General features: G+C 45.7%; 3 pseudogenes; all 3 read left to right on the forward strand.

Annotated features, from left to right (window-relative positions):
- Positions 1–2,146: 2,146 nt before the first annotated feature.
- Positions 2,147–4,202, forward strand: LOC142456117 (E3 ubiquitin-protein ligase RBBP6 pseudogene; annotated as a pseudogene).
- Positions 4,203–4,230: 28 nt separating this feature from the next.
- On the forward strand, positions 4,231–4,738 carry LOC142456118 (thiol S-methyltransferase TMT1A pseudogene; annotated as a pseudogene).
- A 1,744-nt stretch (positions 4,739–6,482) lies between these two features.
- LOC142456119 (thiol S-methyltransferase TMT1A pseudogene) lies at positions 6,483–6,989 on the forward strand (annotated as a pseudogene).
- The last annotated feature ends 5,842 nt before the right edge of the window (positions 6,990–12,831 follow it).

Below are 12,831 nucleotides of genomic sequence, written 5' to 3' on the forward strand. Positions count from 1 at the left end.
CCACCACCTTATGCGCTAAAAGCTATTGCTGGGAGGAGTGTAGACGCGGTAGAAAAGGAGCGTTGCAGAGAAAGGGGAAATGCTGAGTGGTGTGAAAGTGCGGACAGGAATCTTTTCTGCATCCAGAGCTACTAGAGACATCTCAGACATCTAGAGAACACAGAGGGGCTGAGGAAGATCAAACCGACTTCTTGTTCTCCCAAGTCGAGACGATGCTGCACCTGTCCAAGATGATCCCATGGATGCAGAATCCACCGCTTATACATCGATAGCTCATGTGAATTATGGAAGGATGTGATATACACTTGAAATCATAATGAAAAATTATGAAAATATTTAGAAAATAAAATAGAGTTAAAAATAAATAAAATAAAAAATAAATAAATAAAAACCAAGAAAATAAATAAATAAAATAATATCTGAGTAAGACAAGAAAAATATATATAAGCCAAAGCCAAAAGGTGACAAGACAAAATGTTAAAATGATGGATCTACTGTATCCAGGGAAGAAAGATTAAAACCTACTAAAGAATCTCAAGAGGTAGCAAGTGGAGGATGTGAGAAATCACCACAATCTGAACCTCCACTTAGAAAAGCCACAGATTGATGGGATATTTTCCTTCATTTGCATTATTTGTATTTTTGTCTTTATACAATTATGATTATAGCCTTGACACCTTATTAGAATTTGTTGGGCTTTTTTTTTTTATTCCTGATGGGTTGCCAACTGTGAAACGTTGGAGGAATGGATCCATAAGGAGATATTCTGGTACAAGGGGTAATGGGGATGCAGGCACGGGGAAGGACCATAGCCAGGGAAAGGGGATTTGGGGAGTAAACACTAAAGGACAGAGAGGGGAGGGAGCACTAGAACGGATTGTGTTTGAACAAGTTATTCTAAAGGCAAATTCACCATGGGAGTGCAGGGGTGCACGAAGATTGATTGTATAATTCTCATTGACATGTCTCAACAACGGAGATGTTGAATTGCATCATATGTAATTTATGTGCCAATAAAATTGATATCCATTCTGTTATATTATGTTTATACTCATTTATATTAGCGTGTACCTCAGAAGCGCGTCACCATTGGGGCTCACTCTCTTGAAGCCGTGTTATTTGTTGCCTTATTTTCATTAAGTGAAAACCAAGGATGTTGGGCCCACAGGCAGAGAAACTAGAAAGGGCATTAGGGAGCGAGCATAGAGAGGGGTGGAGATAAGAGGGAGCTTATGTCAAGAAATCCAGGGAGGAAAGGAAGTTTTAGAAAGCATGTATGATTATGGAAGAAATTCCACAATTATGTTTGACATGATTGGATTATGGAATGATAGGACATGTAATGGCTCACAAGTTACAGCAAATTAAAGAAAAGGCATAGGTTCAGGTGTGGCTTTGGGGGTCCCACTAAATGCTAGCTCCCACTTAAGAACAATTTGTTCTTAAACCATAACCCTGTTACATACTCACCTTCATGATGCGATCACTACAGATAAGGATTTGGTGAAGAAAGCAGATGGTAACATGGGAGAAAAATATAAAACGAAAGAAAAAGTGTGGAGAAAGATTTTTAATCGTTTTCATTGAAAACTTCTGAAGCAGAAGGACTGAAACAGGGAAAGCGTGTGAGCAAAACACAGAGTGGGACCTGAACATGAAAGGATGGATAGGCCCTAAAGCCCATTCATTATACTCCCTCGGGACCCCCATGCTCTGCTTCCCCTGCTGCTCCATTGCATGCCCCCACTGTTTGCTTCAGTGTACTGGGGCCAGCTCAGTGGCACATCCCCCCAGGTGTCTCCATTGCTGTCCCGTGTAGGGCCATCGGTCAGTGCAGGATGTCGCATCCCGCCGTGTGGGCAGCTGTATGGTCCTATCTGTACAATGAATGGTCCCTTCGAGCCAGGCTATCGTCCTCGGAGCTTGGTGGACCCAGGTGTGCTCCACTCCGTCGTTTTTTCTCCTTCCTTTGGCTTGTCTTCCTTCTGGAAGTGGTGTGGTAGGTCACTTCCTTTCCCACAACAGACGATCTCCTTTCATTTTCTGTGTACTCCCTTCAAATGTGGGGGTCGTGCTAATTCTGAAGCAGAGTGAACTGAAAGAACTGAAACAGGGAAAGCATGTGACCAAACCTGACCATGGAAAGATGGCTAGGACCCCTGCCAAGGACGGCATTCCACCAGCTAAGACGATCAAGATCAACAGAAAAACTGGGGAGCAATATTGGAGGTACAGAGGATATAACTAATATCAAAGAACCCTCTGAAGAACTGACGTCAACATCCAGGAAAGTTAACCAGGAAAAAGTCCAAGGAAAGGTCAGGCAGAAGTAAGTGGAACTGAAGGATCCAGCTCCCCTCTAGGGGTGGATTATACTCCTAGATGCTCAGCACGTGGCCGTCCTCTGCAGAAACCAGATGCAAAAGGACTGTCACTGAAACTGTGGGAGAGTTTAAGGATGACAATAGAGCTCCTGCTGAAGATGTTATTAATATGATTTGGTTCCTCAACCCAAAAGGGATCAAGATGACTTTGGATCTGGAGAAGAAGATGATGTTAAATATACACAACCAACATGAAGTCTAGGAAAGCCTGTCGTATTATTTAAAGCAAACTAAAGTTTGGCACTAAGACTGAAAATAGAGTCAAGTATAAGGACAAAACGAGTGACCAACGTCAGAGGAAATTCAGATTCAGTAACTCAAAGAAGTGAGTCATAAAACAATGCATGAGATTGAAAGTTCCAATAGCTCTACATCTAGTGAAAAGGGACAAACCAAAGATCGGGATTATTGGATCTTGGCAAAGGGAAACCCTGGGGAGGGCAAAAGTAGCATCAGCCAGAGAGAGAGAGAGTCATGTAGACCGTCTGAATGAAAACGTGACATTTAAAAATCTGTCTGAACCGACTAAATAGACTAGAACTTCATGTAACCATGAATCCATTCATGGCTCCTTACATAAAAACTTCATGCCCCATAAAGACAAAAAAAAAAAAAAAAAAAACTAAGACCACAGAGATTATTCAAGTTCCAAGCGCAGGGTGGGAAGAAGTGAGTCAACAAGAAGACTCTCCTCCGCGGAATAAATATTCTGCATCCCCACAGAAAGAGAAACCGCAGATGAAAGGGATTTGCCTCAGATGGGAACAGCAGCCCTCCACCCCCACCCCCACCCCAAAAGTCATTGAAGTCTCTAGAGTCACAGAAAACTTCATGATCACGAAGCTAGTTCAGATTCTAAAGATGCTAAGGTGAAGAGACAAAGTCTGTAGATACAAACTATAGAGATCATGACAAGCATGTATCAGAATCAAGGGATTATAGTCCAGTAGCAATAAATTACTGCATATCCTTAACCCACCAGACACACACATTGAAAGAGAGCGAGTTGTTGGGCAAATTGACAAGAATTCTATCAAACCTAAGCCCTAGTTAAGCTAGTCCTCTTGATTTTCCTCCGACTTAAGGAGAGAAAATGATGAAGTGAAATTTGATCCAGATTACAATGAAAATGACAGGGAAAGTAATGTATTTGTACAAGAAGAAGCATCAGGGGGCAATGTGAAGGAACTGAAAGAGAAAGTGATGGAGGAAGCAAAGAGAGTGCGGACACGGCACAGTGGGTCGGTTAGGTGGGACCAGGAGTCACAGTCAAAGCAGTCCAAGTAGAAGCATAGCCCTTCTGGAAGCCAGACCCAAAGCCACAGACGCAGCGCAAGCTCAGCAGAAAGTCAACACAGTAAGAAGACAAAGATGCAGAGAGAAACGGAGGAGCACGGAAACATGAAAAGCATTAGAAACATAAGGATAACAGAATGTCAGGTGAACAGATACATGGGATGGTGTAAGATATGGCAAATAATAATATATAATATAAACGTAAGGCTTCCTGGGAGGGAGGCAAGAAGACAGAAGGGATAAAGGGGAGCTGAGATCAAAGACTTCAAGAAGAAAGACAGATCATTGAAACTGATGGTGGTAGAATTTGAACAATTATACTTGATCTAATTGAAATATGGAGTGTTACAATATCTGTAAGAGCTCACAATAAAATGATAAGAAAAAATAAAATGAAAAAAAAAAAAGAAACGTGAGAAGCCTGCATGGACTGCAGCAGAATTGGAAAAAAGCGAAGAATAGAAACACAAGAAGAAGTCAACACAGACAAAGGAGGAGGGGAAAGATGAGAGAAGTGACATCTGTCCCTGTGTAAAAGGACAGATTTGTGATGGAGTTTGCCATCTTCCTTCTCAGCTGCTTGTTGGCATCCTGGCATTCCCCTTGTACCTGCTGCACTTCCTGGGTCTCTGGAGCAGAATGTGCAAACAGTTCTTTCCCCACTTCATGGTGAGGTTCACTGCGATGCACAATGAGGAACGGTCAGGAGGAAGCGAGGGCTTTGCACCAGCCTGCAGGAATTTGCAGGCACATCTGGGAAGCTCTCCCTGCTGGAACTGGGGCTATGACACGGGGGCCAACTTCAAGATCTACCCGCCCGGATGCAGGGTGACCTGTGTTGGCCCCAATCCCAACTTTGAGAAATTCTTGATGAAGAGCATCGCTGAGAACCACCACCTGCAGTTGGAGGGCTTCATGGTGTCCCTGGGGAGAACGTGCACCAGGGGGCAGATGGCTCTGTGGCTGTGGTCATCGGCGCCCTGGTGCTGTGCTCGGTGATGGGCCATGAGCAGATTCTCCACGACGTGTGCAGGCTGCCAAGGCCAAGAAGTGGCTAGGCAATAGGCTCAATAGGATGATATGCAGCAATAAGCACGGCACAAAGGAATCAAGGCAAAGATACAGAACAAGAATCTACATGAAGGAGAACCAGTTACATAATAACAGTGTTCTACCTCATGCACAAAGAGCAAACTGAGGCAAGATGTCATATGACCTGTTTCAGTGGCAACATGAAGTTGGGGTCAGTTTGGGGATATAGATGCCCCATCTATTGTGACATCAGTTGCTCCTGCACTGGAAGAGTGATGGGCAAGACTCAAGAGTAGGAGAAACAGCTGCAAAAAGCTTCTCGTCATGGGAACTTGGAAAGTGTGAAGTATGAATTTAGGAAAACTGGAAGTGGTCAAAAATGAAATGGAATGCATGAACATAGATATCCTAAGAGTAAGCTGAAATGGACAGACATTGGCCATTTTGAATTAGAGAATCACATGATGGATTACATGAGGAGTGACTCAATCAATAGGATTGGAGCTGCATTCCTATGCAGAAGGGATCACCCTGACTCCCTCAGGAAGCACAAGGCTCTCTGTGATAGGATTATCTCTATGGACCTTCCAGGAAGCCCACCACTGCAGCTAAGGTGGAGTTTTCCCTCTGCTATCAGCAGCCAATCAGCAGCAGTTATTCCCAGGCTGGTTCCTATATCTGGTTCATCCTCAAACCTCCAGTTCTTTGGACCCTGCCTGCAGTTCCTCGGACTCTCTAGCCGCCGCCGCCACTTTACTCATCAACCTTGCTTTGAATCACCTCCACCCTCTGGAATCCTGCGGGCGGACCTACCTACAGATTTTGGCACTAAGTGAGTCATTTCCCTCCCTGAATTTCTTACAAGATGTCTCATAGTCGGTTCAAAATTTACCTGTCCTAAACAGACTTCTGATTTCTTGAAAAATCTTTTCCTCTGCCTGGGTTGCCTATCCCAATAAACAGCCTCCCACTCACCAAAAACTTTGAGGTCATCAATAGTTCGCTCTCGCTCTCGCTCTCGCTCTCGCTCTCGCTCTCGCTCTCGCTCTCGCTCTCGCTCTCGCTCTCGCTCTCGCTCTCGCTCTCGCTCTCGCTCTCGCTCTCGCTCTCGCTCTCGCTCTCGCTCTCGCTCTCGCTCTCGCTCTCGCTCTCGCTCTCGCTCTCGCTCTCCAAAAAATCACTTAGCTGTGGGTCCCCTTTTAATGTGTCAATCAAGGGTTTGAGCTCTTCCGTGGGGATGTCCCTGCAAAGGTGGAATCCAATGTATACCTCCCAGCAGCTTGTGAAAACCACTTAACGTTTTTACGTGATTTTTTTCTAATATGAAGTTACTGTGTCTGTGGTCCAGTATGAAGGCCGCTTGTCTGAACTTCACGAGGAGCAATCATTAATTGAGAGGTGGCCTCACTCATGTGTACATAGGTTTGTTACACTATTTCATTGTGAGGTGCAACGATTAAGGGATCATACAGGGAGTGGATGATGTAGGCCTCAGAGAAGCGTCCTCTGAGTGGTTCTAAGATGTTTCCTATAATGTACTACTGCATGGTGGCACTATTCACCAGGATCTGAGATAAAGTTTTAGATGATACCGCTTGGTATGGACCTTCTGGTCTAATTCAGGAACAGTGAATGTAACCCTCTCGTGATCAGCAGCATCTAACTGGATAGTATAAACACAATCCTGGTGGCTCAGCTACTTGAGTCTGAGAGTTGGTACCCAGAACACAAGAGGAAGGTTCTCCTGTGGGGAGTGACCTGACCTGCGTGATGGAGTTTGCCCTCTTCCTTCTCAGGCTGCTTGTTGGCATCCTGGAATTCCCCGTGTACCTGCTGCACTTCCTGGGTCTCTGGAGCAGAATGTGCAAACAGTTCTTTCCCCACTTCATGGTGAGGTTCACTGCCATGTACAATGGGCAGAAAGAGCAGGATGCGGGAACTGTGCAGTCGAATGCAGGAGTTTGCCGCCCCATCTGGGAAGCCATCGCTGCTGGAACTGGGCTATGACACGGGGGCCAACTTCAAGTTCTACCCGCGCTGATTCAGGGTGACCTCAATGGACCCCTATCACAACATTGAGAAGTTCTTGATGTAGAGCATCACTAAGAACCATCACCTGCAATTGGAGGGCTTTGTGGTCTCCCTTGGGAGAACGTGCACCAGGGGGCAGATGGCTCTGTGGCTGTGGTCATCGGCGCCCTGGTGCTGTGCTCGGTGATGGACCAGGAGCAGATTCTCCACGACGTGTGCAGGCTGCCAAGACCGAGAAGTGGCTAGTCAATAGGCTCAATAGGATGATATGCAGCAGTAAGCACGCCACAAAGGAATCAAGGCAAAGATATAGAACAATCATCTACATGAAGGGGAACCAGTTACATAATAACGGTGTTCGACCTCATGCACAAAGAGCAAACTGAGGCAAGATGTCATATGACCTGTTTCAGTGGCAACATGAAGTTGGGGTCAGTTTGGGGGAATAGACGCCCCATCTATTCTGACATCCGTTGCTCCCGCACTGGAAGAGTGATGGGCAGGACTCAAGAGTAGGAGAAACAGCTGCAAAAAGCTTCTCGTCATGGGAACGTGGAAAGTGTGAAGTATGAATTTAGAAACACTGGAAGTGGTCAAAAGTGAAATGGAATGCATGAATACAGTTATTCTAATAGTAAGCTGAAATGGACAGATATTGGCCATTTTGAATTAGAGAATCACATGATGGATTACGTGAGGAGTGACTCAATCAATAGGATTGGAGCTGCATTCCTATGCAGAAGGGATCACCCTGACTCCCTCAGGAAGCACAAGGCTCTCTGTGATAGGATTATCTCTATGGACCTTCCAGGAAGCCCACCACTGCAGCTAAGGTGTTTTCCCTCTGTTATCAGCAGCCAATCAACTGCAAGGGAGTGTCCTCAGCTGCTTCTCCAGAGCTGCATCCTACATCTGGTTTGTCATCTGACCTCCAGTCCTTTGGATGGGAGCCTCCTGTTGCCTGCTGCTCCTGGGACTCTAGCAGCCTGTCATTGGACACTTCAACCTTGCTTTCCACCCTCTCAGCCATCGGAATCTTGCTGTCTGACCTGCCAGCCCATCGTGGAAGGACCTTCAGGAAATTCGTTAACCCACCGAAGTGAGTTGGATTGAGCTTTCTGTACCGTTGCTTGGACTAATTGGCTGTTCTGGTCCTCTTTGCTATATAACTTATCCTGTTCTGTTTCCACTGTCACAAGTGTCGTGGTTTTGCTGGTCTAGAGAACGCTGCCTAACACAGGAGCCCACTGAAATTCAACATGTCATTGTGCATGGAGGAGAATCTTTCTAGTGACTCTCTCCCTGTCCTGAAAGTAAAGAAATCTTAGAATTTCCTCTTTTCATGCCCAGCTTATTGTGCTGTGCGCCATTTCCCTATAAATGGTCCCCACAACAGTGGGCACTGGCTTTCATCAGTGGTCCAGTGGAATGCAAGGACCCATGGTCGTACAACACAAGCACTTGGCTGCTCACTGAATGGGTGGGAGTTCAAACCCACCCATTGGCTCCACTGGAACAAAGATCTGCTCATCTGCTTCCAATCAGATTGCTGTAAATGGTTTTCTTGAAGGGGAATCCACCAGGGTGACTTGAGCTGGTGACGCTTGCACCAGTGGAGCTTCTGGGTCTTGATTTGGGTACGGGGTAGGGCAGGACTCAAGATGGCAAACAGATACAAAAAGTTTCTCATGAATGGAACTTTGAATGTGGGGAGTGTGAATGTAGGAAAATTAGGAATGGTGAACAATGAAATGGATGCATATGAGGAGGTGCCCCACCACCCCCAAATGCAATGTTTCTCAAAGCTATCTATTTAATTGTTTTTATACAACCTTATCACTTTCAAAGTACTCTCCATTTCCCTTAAGACATTTGTCAGATCCGCGATTCCACTTTTTTTTATTTGGGGGCTCTTACAACTCTGATAACAATCTATACATCAATTGTATCGAGCACACTTGTACATATGTTGCCATCATTCCAAAGATTTTCGTTATACTTGAGCCCTTGTTATCATCTCCTCTTTTCCCCTCGCCTGCCCTCACCTTCACCTCGTGAACCCTTGATAAATTATAAATTATTTTTATATTCATATTATACACCATCTGCTATCTCCCTTCACCCACATTTCTATTGTTCGTCCCCCGGGGTAGGGTTTATTTATATGTCGATTATTGGGATTGGTTCCCCCTTCTGCTCCCATCTTCTCCCTCCCCTCGTGGTATTGCAACGTCCATTATTGTTACTGAGGGATTTATCTGTCCTGGATTCTGTGTGTCTAGAGCTCTTACCTTTGCCAGTGCGCATGCTCCGGTCTAGCCAGATTTCTTTGTAAGATAGAACTGGGGTCAGAATAGTGGGGGTGGGGAGAAGGCATTAAAGAACTAGAGGAATGTGGTGAGTTTCATCAGTGCTGTAAGGCGCCCTGACTGGCTCGTCCCTTCCTTGTGACCCTATGTGAGGGGATGTCCAGTTGTCTAGAGATGGGCTTTGGTTCTCCATTCTGAACCTCCTCATTCCCATCAAAATACTTGGTTATTTGGGGTCTGCTGATGCCCGTTACTTGGTCCTATCAACACCTCATGATCACACAGGCTGCTATGCTTCTTCCATGTGGGCTTTGTTCTTTCTGTGGTAGAAGGCCGCTTGTTTAATTTCAACATCTTCAGACCCCGGACGCTATATCTTCTAATACCCGGCGTCATCAGCTATCTTCACCACATTAGCTAATGCGCCAGTTTCTCTCCTGCGATCTTGTCAGGAAATTGAGCATCTTAGGATGCCAGGTTATTAGAACAAAGTGTCGTGTTGATGGAGGATATGAGTACAGGCCGATGTCTGCCGGCTATCTTTATACTTAATCTATAAATATATGTACATAGACCTATATCCCTAGCCTTAAGTATTCATATATTTATATACGTACATGACATTATTTATACCTCTATCAATATCTTTTGCCTCCTAGTTTTTTCTTCTGTTTCCTTTAACATCCCCCCTGAACCACTAGCATGTTGTGCCATCAATTGGCTCTCTGGACCTCCTCTCGGCTACATTGCACTTGATTGAAGCCGACCAGGCAGTCTTTGCCCTCCTTACCATCAATTTTAGATCCCTTGTTGTTCCCTTGTGCCAGGGTTTTCTGACTTCCCCTCCCTATCCCCCGCCCACTCTTCAACTCCCTCCCCCACCCACAACCTTGGGATTCATTGTTTTCTCCTCCAGAGTGTTTATCCTGCCCGTACTGTATAGATAGGCATGGGAAAGAAAAGAAAGAGGGAGGAGTAAAGCCTATGGAGAGTTCGAGGTCTGTCTGCTGACCCTTATGCATAGTTTCTGATTGGGTCTGATGCGGTGTAAGGTCTGCCCCCCGAGTCCAAAGTCTATTTTCAGAATTCTCGGGAACTTGGTTGCTCTGCTCCCCTTGCTGCTCTGTTGTGCTCCCTTAGGGTTACTCGCTGGAGTGAGGGGTCAGACTGGGCACAATTCCCCTACTGTGTCTCTGGTACTGCCCCCCTTGGCTCTGTGGGTCAGTAAGGGCATGCCGTGACTTGTGGGTGAGCCAACCCTATGGTCCTCTCTGTACATTGGCTACTCCAAGTGGGAACATCATCCTCAAAGCTTGGTGGGTCAGGATGCTGTCCACTCTCTCTCATTCTCTCTCTTTTTCCTTCTTTGTTTGCTCCAGCGTGGTCTGGTAAGACCTGCCATTCTCCCCAGGCTTTATCTTAAGTGCATTCTCCTGGAGAGAGGGTTTGGCATAGCTGGAAAAGGGGTTGGCCTGGCCAACCAGACCTCTCTGTTCTTTCACTGCTTCGTGCCAGTATGCTGCCCTCAAGGCCTGGTACAGCAGCAGGTTGAGGTCTGCTCCCTCTCGCCATCCCTTTCCTGTGGATTAGTCCCATGTGGATTAGTCCCTGGTTCCCCTCCCCCCGACTTCGTCTTTCCTCCCTTGTTTTCTCTTGTCTCACCCTCCCTTCTTTTTCCCTTCTGTATGTTGGCAAGTTGGATGCATCATTGCGCTTGGTCTGTCCCATGCCTATGTGCCTGTCTCTCAACCTGTAAATTATGGAATAAACGTTTTCTTCGGGTCCCACTGTGTTTTTTGGATCTACCTCAGTGGACTCGTCTTGTACTTGTCCTTCTGTTCTTGGCTAACTTCTCTAAGCATAATTTCCTCCATCTTTTCCCAGGAGACAGTGTCTTTTGTGTCTCCATGCCTGTTTTTTAGTGATGAGTAGTCTCCCATTGTGTGTGTGTGTGTGTGTGTGTGTGTGTGCCAGAGTTACCCCATCCACTGTCTCTCGATAGATTTCAGTTGTTTCCTGCCTTTTGTCAGTGTGAATGGTGCCGAAATGAACACTGGAGCACTGATGACTGGTCATAGTCTATTTATTACTTATTCTGGGTATATGTCCAATAAAGGGATTGCTGGTTTTAAAGGTGCATGGGGCTGGAGAGGTATGCTGTTTTTGCCCCCAAAAGATGGCATACGGAGATGCCTGCGTGAGCACGTGCTGTGTCCCTGTGGAAGAAACATTCCCCTGTCTCCCACTAATCAGGTCTTTTTTGTGACACCATATTACACAATCTTTTCAGAACCTCTAAGTAGAAAGCTTGATTAGCAGTCTGACCTGGTAGAAAGAAGTCCAAATGCACTGTGCCCCTCACATCAGAAAAACAAATGATGGCAACATATGTACAAGTGTGCTTAATATCATTGAATAGTGGGTTGTTATAAGATTTGTCAGAGACCCCGCCCATAAAATGATAAATAAAAATTAAGGATACAAGGAAATCATAAATATAAATAATTAGATTTATTATGGTAAAAAATAAAATATAAATGAGAATCGTCTTGGTCTTTGATTTCTCTTGATGGGCATTTTTGGGATGAGGTGATGTTGGCTTCTTCCACTGACTTGATTGATGTTGGCTTTCTGGGTCATGAGGATAGCACCACGTCTCACCTCTAATGACCTGGGGGGAAAGTCTGGGTCACTTCGGAACTGTTCTTTCAAAGCATGGCACGTTTCTACTGCACACTTTTCCTCAGTCAGTCACAACTGAGGAACACATTTTGTAGTGACCCTTCTCATTCCCAAATCTTCCGTTAAAGTTCACTGAACCAAGCACCGCTCTCCTCCAGACAACATCCCCATCTTCAGTGGTCTGTCATCCGTCTCAAGCACAAGTGCATGACTGTTGTCAGCAATTTCGTGAGTTCAGTGAGTTGACGGATGACCAGAATGAGTTCTGCCATCCATCGTCATTTCACTTTACTGAAACGAAAAAACCACTCCTGCGCTTGAGTTTCTGAAACAGTTCCTGGTGACCAGAGAGAACCTTCCCAAGCAACACCACTGGGGGCACTAACTCAGAGCGAGTCGCTCAATGCTCACCTGGCAGGAACAAGGCACACTAGGAAAGCTCTACTCGCCCAGCACCATTCCGGTGGTTGTTTTTTTGTTTTTTGTTTTTTTTTTATTACTCCCTCATATGCATCAATACCTTAGATTAGTGAGCTGAAATGGACTGACATTGACCGTTCTGAATTGGAAAAGCATATGATGGACTGTGTCAGAAGTGATCCAGCAAGAGGAATGGACTTGCAATCCTCTTCAGGAAGGACCTTGCTAACTCCGTGAAGTACAAGGCTATCTGTGATAGGAGTAGCTCTATCCACCTGCCAGGAAACCCACGACCGCTCTTAAGGTGTAGTTGTTCCCTCTGTTTTCAGCACCCAACCAATTGCAAGGGAGTTTCCTCAGCTGGTCTGCTTTGTCATCTGACGTCATCCTTTGCATGTGAGCCATTGACCTCTCCTGTCGCCTGCTGTCCGTGGGAGTCTCCAGCAGCCTGCCTCCTTGATTTGAATTGTCTCAGCCATCAGAATCTTGCTGTCTGACCTGCCAGCCCTTCTTGGGTTGATCAGCCCTGCAGCTAGGTGAGTGAGAAGAAGCCTAAAACCTAACACCACAGACAAAAAAAACTTGGCCTCTGCAACCACAGTAGCCATTTCTTGTAGATGGACTGTTCTGTATATTCCTCTTCTCTACAGAGTGCAGTCGTACACAGTGAGATATCC

Source organism: Tenrec ecaudatus, chromosome 9, assembly GCF_050624435.1.
Source record: "Tenrec ecaudatus isolate mTenEca1 chromosome 9, mTenEca1.hap1, whole genome shotgun sequence".
NCBI classification, from domain to species: Eukaryota; Metazoa; Chordata; class Mammalia; order Afrosoricida; family Tenrecidae; genus Tenrec; species Tenrec ecaudatus.